We start from the raw sequence: 24,154 nt of genomic DNA, 5'->3' as shown, positions 1-24,154 counted from the left end.
GTGTTTCGTAAGATGTTTGAAACAATCTTATCCACTATTATTTTGGTGAAGAAGTCATTGATTTTAGAAGTTGTTGCAACAGCAGTAGAAGAAACCAGCTTATGTTTGTTTGATTTGTCGTGGTGAACAATACCAGAGTTCCCACAACGTGCAGTCGAAAATGTGGTATTGCACATTATCCAGTGAACTTCGTAACTGGCTTCTGTCTCATCGAGAAAAGGACGTTTCTTCTGTAAGTTAGAAGAAATGCTGCATTTGCATTTAGGCATAACAGCTTAGTTAATGCAAATAACGACACACCACATCAATGCCAAAACTAGACTAAGCAAACGTCGCCTGTCTTCATTGTTCACATATGGCACTAAACGAGGACAATAGGTAAGATAAGCTCCCATCCAGCCTTTCTCACAACAAGAAATGGTAGAAATAGTTCGGTTTTTAAAACAGGAAAACGGTGTCAAGAAAATATGAGACCCATTCGCACCCCAACACAAATTCTGGGATAGCAAGACGAGAAAAGGGACTTCTATTTTTTACGAGACGAATGATAGGAAATTATCTCTATTACTATTCATGAAATCAAGAATAGTTCAAAATATGATGAATAATGCTGCTGCCTAGATATATCATAATATAAAAGGAAAACCTAAATTTTATAACAAAACTAAAATGTTCCTTCTGGATATTTTCCTAAATATCATGTAACAGTAGTTTTCAAAACTTGTATCTCAAGTAAAACAATATATTTTCACTTCTGTTATTAAACTACAAATTTTTCGCGGTTACAAGTAAGCTGGTGAGGTCAACTGGTATACATTTTTGGTTTGTTTACATTTCTTTCAGTGTCGTACACCAATTGTTAGTTTTGTTTGTAGACTTGTGTCAAATCAAGAGGTAACTCGAGTTTTGAAGAACTACCTTTGATGTCATAAATAGGTGCCGAAGGACAGAAAACCGTTACGAAGCGTCTATTGTTGTATGAGGCAGTATCTGGAGCAGCGTACTAACAGGAATTCTAGTTACTGCTATACAGCTACATTTAAAAGGGAAAACCACCTCTGCTGAACAAGTGTTCATAGCTCTTAAGAGGTACGGATTTTAGAGCCCATGCTTACGAGGTTTTTCGCTACGAATGATCACTCCTGTCATATCGCTGAACATTAATCATTCTTTCTTGGACACTGGGTATGAATAATGTACACAATCTGTCCCGGAAGGAATGTACAGCATTCTCTGCGAATTTCGTGCAATACATCTAGTATCTACATTTGATCTATTCAGAAAATTTGTTTTAACCGTTTTCCTGGGAATATTTTTTACTCGGATGACTGCTCCAGAAATGCGAAAGATATTTTAGAGGGGAGAATGGCTACTGTGGAATACTGCCCACATCATATGTGGCCTCTAATTTTCCAAGAACATGGCCATGTGCACCAGTTCAGAATATTGATATTTGTGAAACAGAGAGAACGGCTATCTAACAGAAACGAAACGACACAATGGCATAAAAATACAGTGGCATAAAAATACAGTGGCATAAAAATACAATGGCATAAAAATACAGTGGCATAAAAATACAGTGGCATAAAAATACAGTGGCATAAAAATACAGTGGCATAAAAATACAGTTATGAACAGACAGTTCGTGTGTAGCGTATTGTATACAGAGAAGGGAGTACGAATGGTCACAGGTTTATGTGACCTGTGGGAGAATGTTAGAGTGATTCTGGAGAAACTGAACTGGCAGACTCTTGAAAATAGATGTAAAATACCTCGAGAAAGTCCAGTAATAAAGATTCAGGAAACGGCTTCAAATGATGACTCTGGGAATGTACTACAATCCCCACGTATTGCTCACATAGGGATCGTGAGGACAAGATTACAAAAAATTACTGCACGCACAGAGGGATTCAAACAATCATTTCCCCACTCTACATATGTGAATGGAATGGGAAGAATCCCTAATAACTGGTACAATGGAACACATCCTCTACACTTTACGGCGGTTTGCAGAGTATGGATGTAGATATAGATGTAGTGTTTATTTTATCTTACTGTGAGGTGTGTAAAATTTTAGTTATACATGCGATGCATGCAGACAATGTACTGCTTTTCCATGTTAGTTTTACAAGTACTTGACAATGTCAAATAGTCGAAATTAGCTATTCGCACAATTAAATAAAAATCACGTTACATCCTACTATGAACCATGTTTACCTTTGTTAAATGTAAAAAGAGACGAATCTGTTTTCGGTGACAAAAGCTACAACTTATTCATAACGAACATGTATGTAATTGCAGCTTACTCCACTCAAAACAGTACACATAAACACAATATTTCATGCATGAGAAGCATGTATATCTGCTGCTGTAACATCGCAGCCCCGGGAATTTTATGAGACATTCACCGCCTTGTGTCACAGTGGGACAAGTGTCTCAACAGCCAGGGTCGATACTTTTAACATACAGGTACTGGTTTCTGTAATTATGCCCCCGGCTCGTTTCTTTTTTAGTTATTACCAATTTTTATTGCGCTATATATGCTGTCTTCTGTAAAAAAAGAAAAAGTTATAAGTAAATATAAAAGACACTATTCGCACTTACCTGATACCGTATTCAAAAGTGTCTCTCAGTGACCGCTTGGAGCGCTGCTGTCGCAATGTGTAACAGAAATGAGCAAGAGTGTCGTGTCTGTATGTGTTAGAGCCACTGCACAAGAAGCCACTGAGAAGCACTTCTCGGTGGAGCTTCCTCTGGCGAACCACTGATTTAAATGGCGTCCTCCCTGCGTGCAGAGCCACCGGGCTTCTGTGGCGCTCAGTGATGGGGTATCGTCATCGGTGGCGCAGAAGAGCCATTGGGACACCGCCGGCGGAACATTGCTTACAACAGCGGCCTTCACACGACGCCGCTTACCAACCGGCCACGCGGCGGGTAACGCCGCATGTTTGCAGTCGGCTCATAAGGTACTGGGGTTGCCGCCCACTGTTATTAGGCAGTACGGACGTGTAGGTCATACTGTTCGTTAGAGATGGAAGTCAATATAGAAGATTTCATGGCATTGCATGTTGTGCATCCTGTATCGACGGTGCAATCAACTTCTAGATTTAGCGTCATCATTCAAGAAAATACCAGACCTCTCCAATTGTACGAGACTGGAACTATTAAAGCAGCGCCATGTGGAAGAATTGGGCAGTTCCTATCTGAATAATGATCTGATATGACGATTCTCTCTAAACGTAATACGAGCGGTGAATGCAAATAAGTAATATTTTAAGTGTTAACTGCAGGTATATAGGGCGTGAACCGCATAGTGATGCCTGATTCAATGACTAGAATGTTATTGGCAACTGTTTCCGTGTAATAAAATTACCATAGCTTACGAAAATGCCTAAGGATGGAAAGAGAAGTGTCACTTTTCGGATGATTACACGAAAGAGTTGCCTTTTGTCAAGAAAGGACGTACGGGTCAGGAAGCGTTGTGAGAGATTTGTAGCTGTTTCATCTCAGTAGCTCACGGAGACGAGGAAGATGTGAGGAATCACATTTCTACGAAGACTCATACACATAGATTTGCGATCTCATCGACATCGAACTCTATTTCTACATTCATAATTAAAGACGATACCCAGTAAGACTTACTCGTTGCTTCTGCAGAACTGACAACAGCTTATAAAGTTACCGAGCACCATTAGTCCCTCAGTTCCCTTGACTGTACCGTAAAACTGAACGCCGCAATGCATCCGGACTCCAAAGTCGCCGTCAAGCAGTCTACAGCCAGTGCCAAAGCCACACTGATTGTTGAAAATGTTCTGGCCTCACACTCCGTGTCCGAATACGTAAAAAAAAAACTGCAAGGAGTTTCATTTTCCGGCATAGTCACCGATGCATCGAACCACAAGGCCTAAAAGATGTTTCCTTTAGTAGTTCAGCACTTTACTGAAACTGACGGAATCAAGCAGAAGCTGTTGAAGTTTGATTTGCTGAATAACGAAACATCTGAGAGAATTGCCAAGTTTTATCTAGACACTCGAAGACAACTGCAGATTCCTTTACACACATTAATCGATTTTTGTGGAGACAATACCATTACCAACTTCGGAGGGCTTCATCGACGCGGCCAGCGGAATGTGTTTCACCAAATTAAACAAGAACTAGGAAAAAATTCGAAGGAATTGGATGCCCTGCTCATATTCTCCACAATACTACTTCAAACGCTGCTAGAGTATTAACTGTCGACAGTGAAATAAATGGTTCAAATGGCTCTGAGCACTATGGGACTTAACATCTATGGTCACCAGTCCCCCAGAACTTAGAACTGCTTAAACCTAACTAACCTAAGGACATCACAGTGAAATAACTGTCATGACATTTTTAAAATTTTTCAATACACAATTTAAGCACAGGGAACATGAAAGAGTTCTGTTTGTATGTTCATGTCGATCGTCAGCCTTTCTGTCTCACTCAAAACAAAGATGGCTGTCATTAGCGACCGCATTTGAGATAATTCTTAAGCTCTGGGTCCCATTAAAATAATTTTTTGAAGCGGAAGAATGTCACCTGAAATAGTATCAAATTTCTTAGAAGTCCTATTAGTGAAGTTTACTTCATGTTTCTGCACTCATACTTACGTCTGTGCCGGCCGCGGTGGTCTAGCGGTTCTAGGCGCTCAGTCCGGAACCGCGCGACTGCTACGGTCGCAGGTTCGAATCCTGCCTCGGGCATGGATGTGTGTGATGTCCTTAGGTTATTTAGGTTTACGTAGTTCTAAGTTCTAGGGGACTGATGACCACAGCTGTTAAGTCCCATAGTGCTCAGAGCCATTTGAACCATTTTTTGAACTTACGTCTGTTTGAAAAAAAAAAATATAAAAAGCGTGGAGAAGCACAAAGTATCGATAATTAAAATAAGAAATATACTAATCTATACTCAAAGACGTCTGAATGAAAGGAGGACTGACAATTTTATTGGCATGCAAATTAAGATGAATTTGAACAAATTAAGTATGACCACGTTAACCAAGGAATAAATTAATGAAATATGAGGAAGAGACAATGGCTTTCTATGTCATACCATTTAGTTACTTACGAAATGGGCTATTTCTTTTAATAATAAATATCAAGTATTTAATTGGATGATGGTATCTGAAATCCCCAGCTTGGGTAATGATTCAAAACACTATTATATACCTGACTAAAAATGGTGTGAAGATTTTAGGTCCCGGCGAAGGTTCGAATCCTCCCTCGGGCATGGGTGTGTGTGTTTGTCCTTAGGATAATTTATGTTAAGTAGTGTGTAAGCTTAGGGACTGATGACCTTAGCAGATAAGTCCCAAAACATTTCACGCACATTTTGTTTGATTTTAGGCGACAGTTGTTTCCAGGAAAATATTTATCTGAAGTGCTTTTGAACAACTAATCGTGAGTTGGAAGAATGGCAGTCTAAATACTCCATAGAAGAAAACTGAATTTACTTTCGTAAGGAAACAGAAAATCTTGAACGCAAGTGCCAACTGCTAAAATTATGCGAGTATTTGTTTTCCATTCCCGCACACAACGCCACTGTGGAAAAGAGTCTGTTCGTCGGTTCCAGCCCAGTGGACTGATGAAACAAATCGACTGCTGCCAGGGACTGTGGAATCAGTGTTCCAGTATCAGTTTAACTGCAAGCTGACTTGCATGGAGTTTTATAAATACGTAGAAGGGAAAAAGCCACTGAAAAGGGTGAAATCTTCCGAATAATATGGTGTACCAACTACTTCTGCCACACAGGTCCCATGTAATTGTGTTCTAAATAAAAAGTAATTATATTAAACAAATTTTTTACTCAGTCCTATACCACCATCGCACATCTAAGAGTGCCCCGAAGAGGTCCCAGCTACAGATGGCAAACCTAGGTCTGTTGACATTTCATGTAACCCGAAAGTATTCAGGGTGTCTTCAAATATCTATCTGCCTTGATCACGAACAAAATTGCGCAACACACGGCGGGTCTTAATAAAATGTTTGGCAAATTCTGCAAAGGTCGATGAAATATACTGTACTCTTTAGCAAGAATAGCAACAGTACATTCGGCATACACTCCTGGAAATGGAAAAAAGAACACATTGACACCGGTGTGTCAGACCCACCATACTTGCTCCGGACACTGCGAGAGGGCTGTACAAGCAATGATCACACGCACGGCACAGCGGACACACCAGGAACCGCGGTGTTGGCCGTCGAATGGCGCTAGCTGCGCAGCATTTGTGCACCGCCGCCGTCAGTGTCAGCCAGTTTGCCGTGGCATACGGAGCTCCATCGCAGTCTTTAACACTGGTAGCATGCCGCGACAGCGTGGACGTGAACCGTATGTGCAGTTGACGGACTTTGAGCGAGGGCGTATAGTGGGCATGCGGGAGGCCGGGTGGACGTACCGCCGAATTGCTCAACACGTGGGGCGTGAGGTCTCCACAGTACATCGATGTTGTCGCCAGTGTCGGCGGAAGGTGCACGTGCCCGTCGACCTGGGACCGGACCGCAGCGACGCACGGATGTACGCCAAGACCGTAGGATCCTACGCAGTGCCGTAGGGGACCGCACCGCCACTTCCCAGCAAATTAGGGACACTGTTGCTCCTGGGGTATCGGCGAGGACCATTCGCAACCGTCTCCATGAAGCTGGGCTACGGTCCCGCACACCGTTAGGCCGTCTTCCGCTCAACATCGTGCAGCCCGCCTCCAGTGGTGTCGCGACAGGCGTGAATGGAGGGACGAATGGAGACGTGTCGTCTTCAGCGATGAGAGTCGCTTCTGCCTTGGTGCCAATGATGGTCGTATGCGTGTTTGGCGCCGTGCAGGTGAGCGCCACAATCAGGACTGCATACGACCGAGGCACACAGGGCCAACACCCGGCATCATGGTGTGGGGAGCGATCTCTTACACTGGCCGTACACCACTGGTGATCGTCGAGGGGACACTGAATAGTGCACGGTACATCCAAACCGTCATCGAACCCATCGTTCTACCATTCCTAGACCGGCAAGGGAACTTGCTGTTCCAACAGGACAATGCACGTCCGCATGTATCCCGTGCCACCCAACGTGCTCTAGAAGGTGTAAGTCAACTACCCTGGCCAGCAAGATCTCCGGATCTGTCCCCCATTGTGAATGTTTGGGACTGGATGAAGCGTCGTCTCACGCGGTCTGCACGTCCAGCACGAACGCTGGTCCAACTGAGGCGCCAGGTGGAAATGGCATGGCAAGCCGTTCCACAGGACTACCTCCAGCATCTCTACGATCGTCTCCATGGGAGAATAGCAGCCTGCATTGCTGCGAAAGGTGGATATACACTGTACTAGTGCCGACATTGTGCATGCTCTGTTGCCTGTGTCTATGTGCCTGTGGTTCTGTCAGTGTGATCATGTGATGTATCTGACCCCAGGAATGTGTCAATAAAGTTTCCCCTTCCTGGGACAATGAATTCACGGTGTTCTTATTTCAATTTCCAGGAGTGTATGTCTCTGTCCTACATATACCATATCTAAAAACTCCTTGAAAAAAAATGCGTCCCTAAAGGCAGTAAGAAATATGACATACCGAAACCGTAATCAATAATCGTCCACGATTACAATATGAATGTAATGGCAGCCTACATACATCCGCCTGATTTGAGGAAATTTTCTTGTTAATTAACTTTTTATGAGGTAATGAATTCTTTCGCACAGATCAATCTGGCGATCTTTTATTTGTTCCAGTTTCAGTGACCGTGAGTCTGTGTGAATCACACATAGCCAGCAATATGGAGAAAAAGTTTTTTTTTGTTGTAATAAAGCGACCCACAGTCATCTGGCTTGATGACAGGTGTCTGTTTACCTTCTGTACCCGACACGCGATTCGGTAAATTGGCTGCCTTTTTAGTAAACCTTTAACTGTTGTTCCTTCTAATAGTGGTGACACCCAGGATTTACTTTTAAATTGCCTCTCTTTGATTTCCTCATTCAGTAGGATAAGTAACAGAGAGGCATCTTGCTGTCATCGGACTCCATAACGGAACCGATGCGCGACTTCACGGCCACAGCGCCAGATCCAAGCTGCGCAGCATGACGACAAAAGAGTCGCTTCTCATTCGAGTAAGGCAGCGCCACGTCGCGCAGCCGCGCGAGAAGGCTCTGAGAACTGCAGTAAAACGCTTCCCGGTGGTCGCGTGTGAAGGGGCCTTACGCCGTCCTCACACGGGACAAGGCAGCTAACGTTGACGTGGACGTGGACGCGGTCGGAACATCTGACCTCACGAGATACAGCGTCGTCGGCACACGGGACAACTTGTTTAACGTCATTTGTGTGCTCAGCGCTCTCCAGCGGCCGTTGTCGGATTTGTTCGGCTCGGAAGCCACAGTTTCATCAAGAAAACAGACGCGTGTAAAACAGCTGCACTAACTCGTTAGCGATTATCAAAGACGAGCGGAGGAAATTGAGAAGAAGATTCAGGACTTGTCGATGAACTGAAGAGTGAATTGGTGGTAGAGGAACAGTACGTATTGCTGTATGAGATTTTCACTCTGCAGCGGAGTGTGCGCTGATATGAAACTTCCTGGACCGAGACTCGAACTCGGGACCTTTGCCTTTCACGGGCAAGTGTTCTACCAGAGTTTCGGTCCGGCACACAGTTTTAATCTGCCAGGAAGTTTCTGTACGTAATACTGTACAAGGATGTGAGATACAAACCAGTAGACGTTTTTCGTTAACTTAATTGAATTTGCACCCCTTTTTCCGTTTTAACCTGAATAAAGTTAATGTATAGCGTCTAATGTCAGTTTACGCATGCATAATAGAGATATTCTCGACACTGCATTGACTACCGGCGCTTTGAAATAATGTACTTCATCACATAGATTTAAAGATAGGGATTCGATTCGTAATTTCATGCGAATGGAAAAGCAGATTTCTTTCGGAGCTGCTCACCATCATTGGGAAAAAAATTACCGGCAAGATACAAATATGATACAAACCCAGAGATAGGTACATATATCTTACAGCAAGTTTCATAATAGCAAAACCTTCCAGTAAGTAAGCTGTGTTTACTTTGAGACAGACTGGCAGTCATGATGAGATATCTGTTCTGCTAACTTACATTCCCCGTAGATGGGCAGCATTTCTACCTTCTCTTTGTTGGTGTACATTCTACTCACAGAACTCTTCAACTGACGATGGTTGCCGGAATTACGGGTGTGCATTCTACTTATGTTTACATTTGTCCTGTGTCAACATCAGCACGTGGATGTGTTCCATTACCTGCACTGCTGGAGGAATGGTTCAAATTACTCTGAGCACTATGGGACTTAACTGCTGTGGTCATCAGTCCCCTAGAACTTATAACTACTTAAACCTAACTAACCTAAGGACATCACACACATCCATGCTCGAGGCAGGATTCGAACCTGCGACCGTAGCGGTCACGCGGATCCACACTGTAGCGCCTAGAACCAAATGGTTCTGAGCACTATGGGACTCAACATCTTAGGTCATAAGTCCCCTAGAACTTAGATCTACTTAAACCTAACTAACCTAAGGACATCACACACACCCATGCCCGAGGCAGGATTCGAACCTGCGACCGTAGCAGTCCCGCGGTTCCGGACTGCAGCGCCAGAACCGCTAGACCACCGCGGCCGGCCACGCCTAGAACCGCTCGGCCACTCTGGCCGGCGCGATGGGAGATTCAACGTCAATGTTGTGTTGTTGTGTTATGTAATTAATAACGTTGTGTTTCAGTGAATGGTACACTGTGATCCATTTTTGAATAGGTCTTTAGGAGAGGAAATGAACTGCCGATTACAAAATACAGGGTGCCATTTAAAAAAGTCATACCGCTGTTCATATCTTTGTAAAAAACAAAGCTACAACGAAGGCAATCATGCTCATTGATGTCGCTCTGACGGCTAAAGGACATTTGCTTGAAACATTCTGTAATTTTCATCTGGACAAACACTTATTTAGGGTGGTCAAGATAAATGGAACACCCTGTTTTGTAGCCACTTTTGAAATAATACAGCTATTAAAAGAATAAGAAACACCTCTAACCTTCAAGAAAGCAGAATTTGAGAAAAAAATACTTAAAAGGAGGTATACTCGAAACTGCTACCATTTTACAGACTAGTGTCGAAGCTCACAAGGCTATCAGCTGCGCTACAGCTTCGGTGCAGCAGACCAACTTCCTTCTATGGGCCGGCCGCGGTGGGCGAGCGGTTCTAGGCGCTTCAGTCCGGAACCGCGCGACTGCTACGGTCGCAGGTTCGAATCCTGCCTCGGGCATAGATGTGTGTGATGTCCTTAGGTTAGTTAGGTTTAAGTAGTTCTAAGTTATAGGGGACTGATGACCTGAGATGTTAAGTGCCATAGTGCTCAGAGCCATTTCCTTCTATGGAATAGACCGTTTGTACAAATGCCATTGTTTGATATTTAAATACAGATGCGAACTGTGCTAAAAGACGCGCTTTTGATAAATCACAATTGTACCGTAGCACTGAAATGGTATACCTTCATCGTACGTAAGAGTAACAATAAAAATGTCAACTGCAGTAAGGCTTGACCTACCGATATGTAGATTCCTGTCTTTTTATTATAACAAATCGTAGCTAAAACTATGTGTTTTCGAGAGATCCAAAATTTTCTGATACTTTGAAACTAATGTTGACCATATTACGTTCTCTATGAGACAGAAAACCCACCAAATGAGATGTTTAACGCCATAGAATGTGGAAGCTCGTCTGTTCTGCTTGTGACGTGATGCGATGTGTATTTGTTGTTGGTTGTGTTCCTCTCCTCGAGCACATGCATAAAAAGCCAGATTCTTTATTCCTGGCTCCGCAGTGCAGTGAAACGTGGATTTCCTCGCTGTGACGTCACCAGTTTCTTGTTAACGTGCGTTTCCACGTTGCGTGAGAGGGCGGTGTATGAGACTACAATGATATTCTTTGTCCTACCACTTACTCGATAATGGCAAAGCACGGAAGTTTGAGCTTTGAGGGGCTTCCGGGCACTGCGAGACCCTCAGAGTGGTCGGCGAAACTGGTACAACAGACGGGGACGTAACTGTAGGCCGCAGGCGGCGGCGTGCGGTCAGCTGTTTGAATCGCCACGGCCGGCCCGCGGTGCTGTGCGGTGAGGACCGGCAAAACGGCTGCGCAAATTAATTATTCAGCAGAGCGCGGCAGAGCTGCCCTGCGGTGCGTTTGTAGCGCTGGTGGCTGTCGGAGCCCTCGGCGCGCGCCGCTCAGTTTTCATTATTCCCCTTTGCGATTGATGTCGCGCCGCCCGAATCGTGCGCATGTCTTTTTTGCACTTTTTCCTCGTGTATCGTTTCGGGTTCAGTGCTGAGCGTCAACTTGACATTTTATGCGCATACATTGCTACCCGTCAAAAAAAGCGCCACATTTGAACTGTCCTTTTTTTATTTGTACCCCGTCCTCTTAACAACATCTGACAAAATCACATCGACAAATCGAACGTATCGGTGCTCGAACTGACCCACTGAAGTAGCTTTGAGTACGAAAATTTCATTTGCTCAAAATATAAAAGCCTTCTTTGAAGGACCACTGTGTACCAGCCGTTTGAATAACCAAAAAATGTTAACGTGCCACCTGACGCAGGTTATACCAGCGCTGTAAAGGAAGCAGATGGCGAATTTCATAAAACTTCACTGATTTCACATTAATGTGTTTTCAGATTTCATTTTATCACCCAACCGCTTGCACAGCTGCAAGCTTACATCCTCTGCAAACCACTGAAGTACATGGAAGAGAGTATTTGGCGTGATACACGTTTTATGGTGTCTTGCTGTCAAAGCCTGTCTAGAGAGCCTGAAGAATAACTGTCTAAATGCGTCAGCGCAGGCTATAACTACACTGTCCAGTCACATTGTGGCGACCACGTGTCAGAAGCCTGAGTAACCACCTTTTGCAGATCGGGCCACTGCGAGAGGAAAAGAGTCACTGAGGTTCTGGAAGGTACCTACAAGGATCTGGAGCCATTCCGACTCCCGTGCCGTGGCCAGCTGCGATAGGTTTCTCAGTTGAGGATCCGTGCCGCTAACAGCCCGATCGAGGTGGCCCACAGATTCTAGATTAGGTTTAAATCCCGTAATACTGGTGTCCAGGGGAGTACGGTAAACTGATCCTGGTGCACTTCGAACCACGCACGTACACTGCGAGCTGTATGAAATGTTGCGTTGTCCTGCTGGTAGATATCGCGCCGAGGAAAAACAAACAACATGTACGGGAGGGCATGTCCCCAAGCATAGCTGCATAATTGTATTTATCTACTGTGCCATCCAAAATTACGGGACCACCCAGGAAATGCCACGGAAACATTTTTCAACTCGTAATGCTCCATCTTCCGGCCTGGACACTACCGACGATTGTTTCAGGGTATTTGCTTTCAGATATGTCACACTGTACACGTCAACGACCATCTGTCTACAGGAGAGTAGAAGACCACGTATAGCACAAACCGAGGTGGCGTAGTGGTCAGCATACTGGACTCGAGTTCGAGAGGACGACGGTTCAAACCCTCGTCCGGCAATCCTGATTTAGGTTTTCCGTGATTTCCCTAAATCGCTTCAGGCAAAGGCCGGGATGGTTTCTTTGAAAGGGGATAGGTCGATTTCCTTCCTCATCCTTCCCTATCCCGACGGGACCGATCACCTTGCTGTTTCGTCCTCTCTCTTGCAGCCACTTAGCGGGCGTCCATTTCCAGTATTGGTGTGCAAATAACTGAACGGTCGTTGAGTAAACACTGTTGCTGGCCCCCTGGTTCTTTAGGCGGTCAGTTGTTCATCTGTTGCAGTTTCATTTACCTTTATATGTCTCCGCAGCTGTTGTTCATATATATCAACTACTGCCCGTGGTGCTTCACAGCTCCCTAAATGCGCTGGTTTACCATGCACGGTACTCATTACCCACAGCGGTAAGCGAAGTGTTTACAAAATCATCGGTTTCGGAAGTGCTTCCACCTTTGGACCGAAAGCCAGTGATCATAAAAGCTAGTCCAGACTGTATACTAATTAGGTTCCTTTCCGAGTATGCTGATGTGTTAGCTCCATACTTATCACATACCACCGTTCGCTAGAGTACCCAAAAATTGGAAAGTTGCACGGGTCACACCAATATTCAAGAAAGGTTGTAGGAGTAATCCAATAAATTACAGGACCATATCTTTAACGTCGATATGCAGCAGCATTTTGGAACATATGTTGTGTTCGAACGTTATGAATTACCACGAAGGAAATGGTCTATTAACACACAGTCAACATGGGTTTAGAAAACATCGCTCCTGTGAAACACAACTAGCTCTTTATTCACATAAAGTGCTGAGTGCTATTGAAAAGGGATTTCAGATCGATTCCGTATTTCTGGATTTCCGGAAGGCTGTTGACACTGTGCCACACAAGCGGCTCGTAGTTAAATTGCGTGCTTACGGAATAAAGTCTCAGTTATGTGACCGGATTTGTGATTTCCTGTCAGAGAGGTCACAGTTCGTGGTAATTGACGGAAAGTTATCGAGTAAAACAGAAGTGATTTCTGGCGTTCCACAAGGTAGTGTTATAGGCCCTTTGCTCTTACTTAATTATATAAACGATTTGGGAGACAATCTGAGCGGCCGTCTTCGATTGTTTGCAAATGACGCTGTCGTTTATCGAATAATAAAGTCATCATAAGACCAAAACAAACTGCAAAACGATTTAAAAGAAATATCTGAATGGTGCGAAAAGTGGCAGTTGACACTAAATAATGAAAAGTGTGAAGTCATCCACATGAATGCTAAAAGGAACTTGTTAAAATTCGGTTACACGTTAAATCTGTCTAATCTAAAAGCGGTAAATTCAACTAAATACGTAGATATTACAATTACGAACAACCTAAATTGGAAGGAACACACAGAACATTTTGTGGGGAAGGCTAAGCAAAGCTTGCGTTTTATTGGCAGGGCACTTAGAAAATGTAACAGACCTACTACGGAGACTCCCTACACTACGCTTGTCTGTCCTCTTTTAGAATACAGCTGTGCGGTGTGGGATCCTTACCGGATAGGACTGACGGAGTAGATTGAAAAAGTTCAAAGAAAGGAAGCACGTTTTGCACTATCGCAAACTATGGGAGAGAATGTCACAGAAATGATACAGGATTTGGGCTGGACATCATTAAAAGAAAGGCGTTTTTCGTGGCGACGGAATCTTCTCACGAAATACCAATAACCAACTTTCTCCTCCGAATTAGAAAATATTTTGTTGAGACTGACCTACATAGGGAGGAACGATCACCACGATAAAATAAGGGAAATCAGAGTTCGTACGGAAAGATATAGACGTTCATTCTTTCCGCACGTCCCGGTCCGCAGAATGCCAGTTTTGTTTTCCTTGATGGCGACTTACTCAGAAATAAGAAAATATGAATTGGAACAATATATTGAGAACTTTGACAAAATTATTGTCAGAGACAGATAATTTAAAAAAAAGATACGATATAAATAGATTTTCATCAAAGACATAAATTTAATGACAGGCCAAATATCTGATTCATAAAACGATCTTGTAACAGCCATGCACAAATTTACAGACCTAAATTAGATAATAGTAACGCAACGTCTTATAACATAAGTAAAAATTATATACACAACCAAAAATTGTACTGATAAAATCTTGGCTGTATCTAGATACCGCTTGAGAACGAGCCCTCACCCAAACGTGCCAGTGGTAAATAAAACACAAAAAAGCAGTTCAGGTCGAATATTATTGCAACAGTATGCATTCCATATATCTATTCAGTTCGAGCTTGTGCTCTTTCTAACGCCCCTGCCCCCTCCGTTGTGTCCAAACAGTGGGTGGCAGAGTGTACACTGGAACATGGGAAACTAGGTACTGGCGGAAATAAAGTCGTGAGGACGGGTTGTGAATTGTGCTTGCTTGGGTAACTCAGTTGGACGCCGGCACCGTAGCTCAGCGCGCAATAAATAAATAAAAAAAAAAAAAGATCAACGATGAACTTGAAAGGGTGCCATGTGACGTCTTCCCCGACCATACTCAATGGACGATAAAGAACAAAATAAGGCAAAGGTCCTGAAGTCGTGTGTCGGTCCAGCATACAGTTTTAATCCGGAACTCCGTGCAGACTGGAAATTACATTTAAGGTTTTAAACTGATCGGTCCAAACTTCCAAGCGGCAGCAACTGCGCTGGGGTTTTGGAGAGAAAACTTGCAAGTAGTAAATGATTTCCAGAATGAAAGTCCGCGCTGCAGCGGAATGTGCGCCGATATGCAATTTCCTGGCAGATTAAAGCTCTATCCCCGAGCAAGATTTGAAATCGGGACCTTTACCTTTCGTGGGTACCTGCTCCAGAGGCTGAGCTACCGTGTCTTCGCAGCTTCACTTTCGCCAGTACTCATCACCTACCTTCCGAACTTCACAGAAGTTCTCCTGCGAAACTTGCAAGACTAAGAACTCCTGGAAGAAAATATACTAAGGAGACGTGGCTTAGCCAAGGCAAAGGCTCTGATTTCGAATCTCGGTCCGGCACACAGTTTTAATCTGCCAGGTAGTTCCACCTAGGGATTTATTTGGCATCTTAATCAGCGTCAACTTTGAATGGCAATCGCCTTTGTCCCTACTTACAGGGAGCCCCAGTTCATGTAGAGACAAGAATGAGGAAAGTGGAGACGGTATCACACATCAATGAAACGGGTTAACGATGAAGAATGAGATTTACGTATTCTATCAGAATTCACAATCATACAGTAGAGAGTGTCCTTCACTGATATTCTGATTTTACTTACATACATGGGAGACATTAGAGACATCGACCAGAAAGTACAGAAATCAACACATTAAATTACAAAATACCATAAATGCCACTTGCGCTACTAACACGCTAGAAAGAGTTGAATACAAGTGATAACCCTAAAATGTTATGTATATAGAGACAGCTGAACCCTCGAGATAACTATCGAGGCGATGAAGGAAGGTGGTGTCGGCGACTTCTTACGTCATTCCGAGCGAAAATGGTGATGCCTGTCACGAGCGACATTACTACCTTCTGCTCAACGAAGTGAATAGCTAAACTGTAACCCGACAGTGCCATGACGAAGCAGAGCGCGCTCTCCTCGGAGTCTTCCTGTTTGAACGGTTAGTCCGAAGAGAAGCTGGTAAGAAGTGAGGCTGAGCTGGCCTGAGAGCAGCGGGAGCTTACAACCTCAAACAAATACGCCCAGTAGTCAAGTAGTAAGGGTTGACAGTACAGTGACCAAGGACTACGTGCAGGGACTTGAACAACAGAAAACGTTTTTATGATTAAGAACCTTTTTATTTCACTATCTCATTAATCAATCAACGCGCTCCAGACACATTAATGTGACCACCGCATATGTTCGACGTCAACGTCCAATAACCACAAACAGACGTCAGTGGGGAATATATAAAGCGTGTCCGGGACATGTGGAAAATGTGCAGTAGTCGTCGCACTGCAGGAACGGAGCGATTTATTTGGCGTCCAAAACGGCATCTACATCTACATGGATACTCTGCAATTCACATTTAAGTGCCTGGCAGAGGGTTCAGCTAACCACCTTCACAATTCTCTATTATTCCAATCTCGTGGAATGCTAGAGCCCTTAATCGGGTAGGCACGTTAGAAAAATAGTATGGCAGGATGAAAAGGGACTTCCGGTCAGGTGAGCACAGGATTATAAATACAAAATCAGATGGGAGTAATACAAGAGTATGTCTAATAATGAATAAGAAAGTAGGAATGCGGGTAAGCCGCTATGAACAGTTTAGTGAACGCATTAATGTAGCCAACACAGACACTAAATCTACATCCACCACAGTAGTACAGATTTATACGCTCCGCAGATGATGAAGAGGTAGAAGAAATGTATGATGACATAAACAAAATTACTGAGCTAGTTAAGGACGACGAAAAATTAATTGTTATGGGTGGATGGAATTCGGTATTAGGAAAGGAAGAGAAGGAAAACAGTAGCTGAAAATAGTAGGGGAAGCCGCCTGGTAGAATTTTGCACAGAGCACAATTTAATCATCGCTAACGTTTGGTTTAAGAATCATGAAAGAAAGCTGTATACGTAGAAGAGACCTGGATACATTGAAAGATTTCATATTGATTATATAACGGTAAGACGGAGATTTCGTAAGCGGATTTTAAAATGTAAGACATTTTGAATGTCACATGTGGAGTCAGACTGTACAGTAAAGCTCAAGAAATTGCGAAAAAGTAGGAAATTAAGGAGACGGGTGTTAGATAAATTGAAAGAACCACTTTGTTGAGAGTCTATGAGGGAGCATTAGCCAACAATTGACTACAACAGGAGAAAGGAATACCGTAGAAAACGACTGGATAGCTTTCACAGATAAAATAGTGGAAGCAAGAGAGGAGCAAATATGTAGAAACACAAGACCTAATAGAAATCCTTGGACATCATTGGATATTTTTAATTTAATTGATGAAAGAAGAAAATTTGAAAATACAGAAAATGAAGCAGACGAAAGGGAATAGAACCGATTAAGAAACGAAACTTTCGTGAAGTGTTGGAGGACAAATTTAAGGTTATAGAAGCATGTATCACTAGGGGAAAGATACGTATCTCTAGGGGAAAGACAGATAACTCCTACACGAAAATTAGAGTTCTTTGGAAGAGAAGATGCTGTATCAACGTCAAGAGTTCAGATGAAAAATCAGTACTAAGCAAAAAAGGGAAAACTGTAACGTGGAAGGAGATTATAAAAAAAGTATGTAAGAGAAATAAATTTGAAGGCAATGTTATAGAAAGGAAAGAGGGTGTAGATGAAGATGAGACGGAAGATACGATACTGCCAGAAGAATATGACAGAGCATTGACAGACCTAAGTCGAGACAGGTCGCCTGGAATAGCCCAGTGGGCGACATTCCCTCACAACAGCTGGTAAAATGGTTCAAATGGCCCTGAGCACTATGGGACATAACATCTGTGGTCATCAGTCCCCTAGAACTTAGAACTACTTAAACCTAAATAACCTAAGGACATCACACACATCTATGCCCGAGGCAGGATTCGAACCTCCGACCGTAGCGGTCACGCGGTTCCAGACTGAAGCGCCTAGAACCGCACGGCCACACCGGCCGGCAAACAGCTGGTATCCTTGGGATATACAGCCATGACAAAACTTAGCACCTGGTACTGAAGACGTATGAGACAGGCGAAATACTATCAGAGTTTAAGAACAACTTAATTCCAATTACGAAGAAAACAAATGCTGACGAGTGTGACGGGTGTGAATGTGATCGAACTGTCAGCTTAATAAGTCAAGGTTGCAAGATACTAACACGAATACTTTATAGAAGAATTGAAAAACTGGTGGAAGCCGACCTCCGGGAAGATAAGTTTGGATTCCGGAGGAATGTAGGAACACGCGAGGAAATACTGACCCTGCGACTCCTCACAGAAGACTTCCAAGAATGAGAATTGGAAGAGAGGCTTTAGAAGTGATAGAGAGATTTACCTATTTGGGAAACAGAATCCCAAGGGATAGTAGTGGCCGGAAGGAAATTGTGAGCACAATACAAGGTGCCAAAATTGCACTTAATTTGAGAAAGAACTTTTTCACCAGTAAGGACATCAATATATAAATAGGGAAGCCGATAATGAGAGCACCTGTTTTGAATGATATCCTATACGGGTGGAAAACAAGAGAGAGGACTGCCAGAAGACCTTGAGATTTGAGACTGCACAGGCTTGATAAGGATCAGCTGGAGAGAGAGTTATATCTGTGAAAAGGTGCAGGGAAACATATCTCTCTGACAAACTCTTAGGACCTACTTTAAGTCACAATCACATCATTCGAACAATAGCGGAAGAAGTTGTTGAGGGAAGCAATCACCAGTTTAGCGACGAGCACGTGTGTAATACGGGCAGCATTTTATGAATGATGTTTGTGCGCTTCGTATGTGGGAATGAACAGGAAGGTAGTTAGTTAATTAGTTACGTGTTCCATCGATCAATAGCACGGATAAACCGTTATGATGTTGAACGTGTCAAATGCACAAGAAATCCGCACAGGAAACAAGTTTTTTTTTACATTATAGTGTTATACCTAATTATTTCTATTATCTATCCCATTCCCTTAAATGGCACAAAATGCATATATTATATCTCCAGATTTATTTACTCATATTCAAGAATTCATCTATGGTATACAAGGCAGGCAGGCAGGAGAGTGGAAAGGTGCACTGCTGCAAACCAACCTCAGGGTTGAACACTAAAGAAAGAGACTTTTCAAGTCTTTAACTTACGACGTAAGAACGCCATCGTTTTTTTCTGTTTGCAGTTACTGCAATCACATGCCTGAAAATATCGATTAGTGAAGTATGCAGCATTTCCAATATGTCATTGATGTATAATCATGATTTCTTTCAAAAAAAAGTCGGCCAGGAATTTCATTTCAAATATTGAGTTTAATTATTTTATTCAGACGGAAGAAGGAAACGACTATAAATTGTTCTTCTCGTCTGGAAGAAAAGACGAACAGGAAATTGCGTTTCCTCCTCTCCTCCTCCTAACTTTTGACATTTGCCTTAGCGAATTCATAAAGAATGCACACTGTACTTCAGCTTCATCTGCTTCCATGGAGTAATGTGTTAATCGTTTGTCTTTAAGGCCCATACCTAATCTCTGTCTCGAAATGTGTCCGATCGAGTTCAAATTGTCACAATATAAATTTCGAAAGAAATCTCTAGTCGTGTTCATATTTTGTTAATTTGTAGGTAGCGACTAAGAAAATAGACTTTAACAAAAACATTATTCCGCTGAACTAGAACCTTTTACATCTACATCATACTCCGCAAGCCACCTAATGGTGTGTGGTGGAGGGTACTTTCGGTACCACTATCTGAACCTTCCAACCCTGTTCCACTAGCGAATAGTGCGTAGGAAGAATGATTGTCGGTAAGCTTATGAATTGGCTCTAATGTCTCGAATTTTCTCCTCGTGGTCAATACGCGAATACGCGAGATGTATGTGGGCGGGGGGAAGTAATATGTTGTCTGACTCCTCCTGAAAAGTGCTGTCCGAAGTTTCGATAGTACATATTTCCGTGATGCACAACGCCTTGTGAGGGGTCCATTTGTGCGTCGAGCCCGACTTTGTATTATAATTTCATGAAAAATGGCATGAAATGGTTATCACATATAGAAGAGATTGTATCTTTGACACCACTGAACCAAAGATCTTTTTTGGCAAAATCGATTGTAAATAGGAGCGCGTGGAGAGCAGAGGCAGTTGCCGTTGCACTCAAAGTTAGGATGTAAGACTTAAAGCTAGTGGCTAGCTGTGCGAATTTGTTGGCCTATGGACACAGCATAGTACAGTTTTGTAAGGTAATGAAATTTTGTATATTTAGTTTTAAGTATGCAGCAACGCAATGTGGATTTTGCTAATTCTAACAATACCGACCCTTGAATGTAGGAACCAAGTATCTTCCATCAGATGTAATGTGTAGGTGGATCAGGTATACCCGATTTGTAATATTATGTGTGTTTTGTAATCCTGATACAGAGAAGTTAAATTTTGGAATTTATTTTGTCAAACGTTGTTAGACCTTTCGTCATGTAACAATCCAAGTATTGTTCATTACGTCAGTAAGTGAGAATTAAAGAACAGCTGAGAAGTTCACTGATTTTGAAGTTCCCAGAATGAGATTTTCACTCTGCAGCGGAGTGTGCGCTGATATGAAACTTCCTGGCAGATTAAAACTGTGTGCCCGACCGAGACTCGAACTCGGGACCTTTGCCATTCTTTCAGGAGTGCTAGTTCTGCAAGGTTCGCAGGAGAGCTTCTGTAAAGTTTGGAAGGTAGGAGACGAGGTACTGGCAGAAGTACAGCTGTGAGTACCGGGCGTGAGTCGTGCTTCGGTAGCTCAGTTGGTAGAGCACTTGCCCGCGGAAGGCAAAGGTCCCGAGTTCGAGTCTCGGTCGGGCACACAGTTTTAATCTGCCAGGAAGTTTCGATTTTGAAGTTAATGTAAAATGTTTCATATTAGATTTTGTGAAGGAGAGACTTTATTTTGAATATACTTTTCAAACTGAAGCATTCGGTCTTAGCATATACCGTTATAAGTACCTCATACTCTTGCATGTCGTAACTGTTTAAATCCAATGAGCATTTTTTAACAGAAATGATTTTTCAATCAGTCAGAAAAATATTAATGTGTAAGAAACAGAAAAGTATTAATGTTTGTAACAGTTTCAATGCGGGCAGCACTGCACAGCGCTGAGTCAATATCCAAAGTTATCACTGAACATTTGCAAGGTTATTTATTTATCAACTAATCTACTGACATTATTTGAGTGAATCTATTTTACGGCCGGCATTGCACTTCGCTGTGCCAAGGTTGAATGTTTTCTATGCCTACTGTGGAGAGAACAGAATATCAAGAGTACATCCATTAACAAACGCGAATAATGCATTATTAAAGAACGTTACGGCCTCTCTTGTAACGTCTGCCAGAACCTTCCTCTTCCACCACTGTGTTATCCAGTTAGCTGGTCTGTAGAGTATAAATCATGAGATGCATGAAACATAACTAAACAAAAAACATCTATTTTTTAACATCTGAGGTCCAGGTGTGAACAAAGGTGAAACATCAAAAATTCATGTGGATTTCTAGCTCGGACATGGGTTTGGGTTTTAAATGTGCTGCCAACATGTGCATGTATAATAAGCAGATACAGATCGTGATATGAAAACCTGAGCGAATACAAACTTGATGAATGCATTCCATTATGACAAGAATGCTTCAATGAAATAATGGATGTAATCTAAAAGCCTATTACAAAAATACTTTCTTTACTGTAGTCCACATTTCCCCCTCCTAGTGAAATAGGCAAATTGCCACAGACGGATCTCCCTTACAACTTTTACGTCTTTTCGATCTCCAGCTATTTAGACAGGACTTACAATTTTCTCATAATTATGAAGTATTTTTTTAATAATGTGTAAAAAAAGCAATCATCGTATCGGTAAGAAATGACAGTAAGACGGAGCTTGTTGCTGCGCTGATTATGGTTGTGACTGACACTCAATGGTGCTGAAATTTCTATTTGGCTTCCTTGTTACGATAGTTAACAGTTGCAGTAGATGTGGTCAAGTCCAGGTCTCGGTGATGCAGAGAAAATATATTGTGATGCAACCGGATGTTAACCAGCAGACAATGAGTTTGTATGTTAACGCGTGCATGTCTTTGCGGAGGTGGAGTGGTTTTTTTTCCCCGCAGAATGGGAAGAGAGGAGGGGAATTCTATACCTAGTTTCCGTAGCAGGCTTCTTCAAAGGATGTGGGCTGTTGCATTTAGAGGCAACAGGAAAACAAACTGTCGGTGTCATTATTAAAGTAAGCAACTCGTCAAACACCTAAAAGGAGATTATGAAAATTCCAGAGTGTCTAACCAGAACGGCTGGGCGCAAGTGTGTCATACACGAATCCAATGTTCTCACCCTCCGTGGCAACTCGCTCAGTGAGTGAAGTAGTGAAATACTGGCGCAGAGAGAGGTATTCAGGAACAGGAAACGTCTTTCTGGAAAGGAAAATGCTATGAGAAGGAGAACAGGGCAATGCAAGAGGAGGAATATGCAAGGAGCGATCCAAAAAGTTTTCGTTAAAAGGTCGTACAGACCAGAACCGGTTTGCCAATGAGGCAAAATCGCCGTGAGCACTGAAGTAAACATCCTAGCGACGCACCAGGTTCAAGATACTCGTTTGGCTCAACATGGTGTACTTCTGCCTGAAGAACTGCGTACCTGCCGGCTGCGCATCCTCGTCCGATAGGATCGTCCACCCTTCAAGGCTCTTTTTTTTCTTAAGGAATGAAGCCTGATCATCGTATTTGGGGACATTAGGACTATAGGGCGGATGCCCCCCACTTGAGGTGGCCTAACATCTGCGTTACGACATTTATGATACGGGGACGTGCGTTATCGTGAAGCAGCCGCATCCATTCTCGAAGTTTGTCACAACTCCACGATGGTTGTTTTCCGCTGACATATTGTTCTATATACTTTCTCCGTTCTCTGATGAATGTGTACCGGTGTTTCTCCTGTTTGGACGTTTGGAAACGGCGTTGCCATAGCTCATGTTTCCGCATTTACCGCACGCACGACGGCTGGATACGGGCGCCATTCTGATCCCTCGCGTATACATCGCTACTTATACAGGGTGTTTCCGTCATAGCGTGCAAAAATGAAGCGGGACATAGAGAAAACACCACTGAGCAATTTGAGGTAGAGAACGTGGGATCGGAGCAACCAGCGTAAGGAGATATGGAAGTAAACTTGTCTTCTGCTTTGTCTAATATTACTGTTTTCTGGTGTATTTAACTAACATGCGCACACGTTTGCACGTACTGTGCTGTTTATTTACATGTACATAATTAATTTCCTGCAACTAAACAGGAAGGACGAGGCTGATTACTAGCAAATCATGAGGCTGGTTCGCCGGGCGCTGTGGCCGAGCGGTTGTAGGCACCTCAGTCCGGAATCGCGCTTCTGCTACGGTCGCAGGTTCGAATCCTGCCTCGGGCATGGATGTGTGTGATGTCCTTAGGTTAGTTAGGTTTAGGTAGTTCTAAGTCTAGGGGACTGATGACCTCAGATGGTAAGTCCCATAGTGCTTAGAGCCATTTGAACCATGAGGATGTTTCTGTTTACTATACTTGTCCATAAGGTGGGTCTGTTGTACCGTATTTACATTGTCCCATGACAGAACGTGCTATGGATCAACAACATGACGATCCACCGCCTCACATCAGTTTGGGTGTCCGCAAATATCTCAATGCTTTATTTGCTGGTCGCTGGATTGGAAGGGGAGGTCTCCTGACCCGAATCGCCTTTATTATTTTCTATGGGGATATTTAAAGTCGCTTGCGTATCAGACCCCAGTGGATACGGAGATGGAATTAGTTGCCAGAATTGTAGCTGTCTGTGATGTTATTCGAAGCACGCTAAGAATATTTGTCAAGTTGCGTCAGAATCTTGTTCGCCGATGTCATATTTGCACTGAGGTTGTTGGTCGTCAGCTTCAGCACATTTTGTAAGATACAGTACAAATGGTTCATTGCGTCAATGTTGGTAACTAATGTAG

At 43.1% G+C, this 24,154-nt stretch overlaps 2 protein-coding genes and 1 non-coding gene across 3 annotated transcripts in view; 2 read left to right on the top strand and 1 right to left on the bottom strand.

The window, feature by feature from the left end:
* LOC126475150 (GTP-binding protein Di-Ras1) overlaps window positions 1-24,154 on the bottom strand; it is a 1,323,975-nt gene that overhangs the window by 915,608 nt on the left and 384,213 nt on the right. The window lies entirely within an intron of this gene.
* Window positions 1-24,154, top strand: part of LOC126475149 (pancreatic lipase-related protein 2-like) — a 429,898-nt gene that overhangs the window by 186,674 nt on the left and 219,070 nt on the right. The window lies entirely within an intron of this gene.
* On the top strand, window positions 20,925-20,999 carry Trnap-cgg (transfer RNA proline (anticodon CGG)). The gene has a single exon. It is a non-coding gene; the product is annotated as a tRNA-Pro (tRNA).

The sequence above is a fragment of the Schistocerca serialis genome, chromosome 4 (genome assembly GCF_023864345.2).
Source record: "Schistocerca serialis cubense isolate TAMUIC-IGC-003099 chromosome 4, iqSchSeri2.2, whole genome shotgun sequence".
NCBI classification, from domain to species: Eukaryota; Metazoa; Arthropoda; class Insecta; order Orthoptera; family Acrididae; genus Schistocerca; species Schistocerca serialis.
The sequence above is the reverse complement of the archived record's forward strand: the minus strand, read 5'-3'. Positions and strand labels throughout refer to the sequence as shown.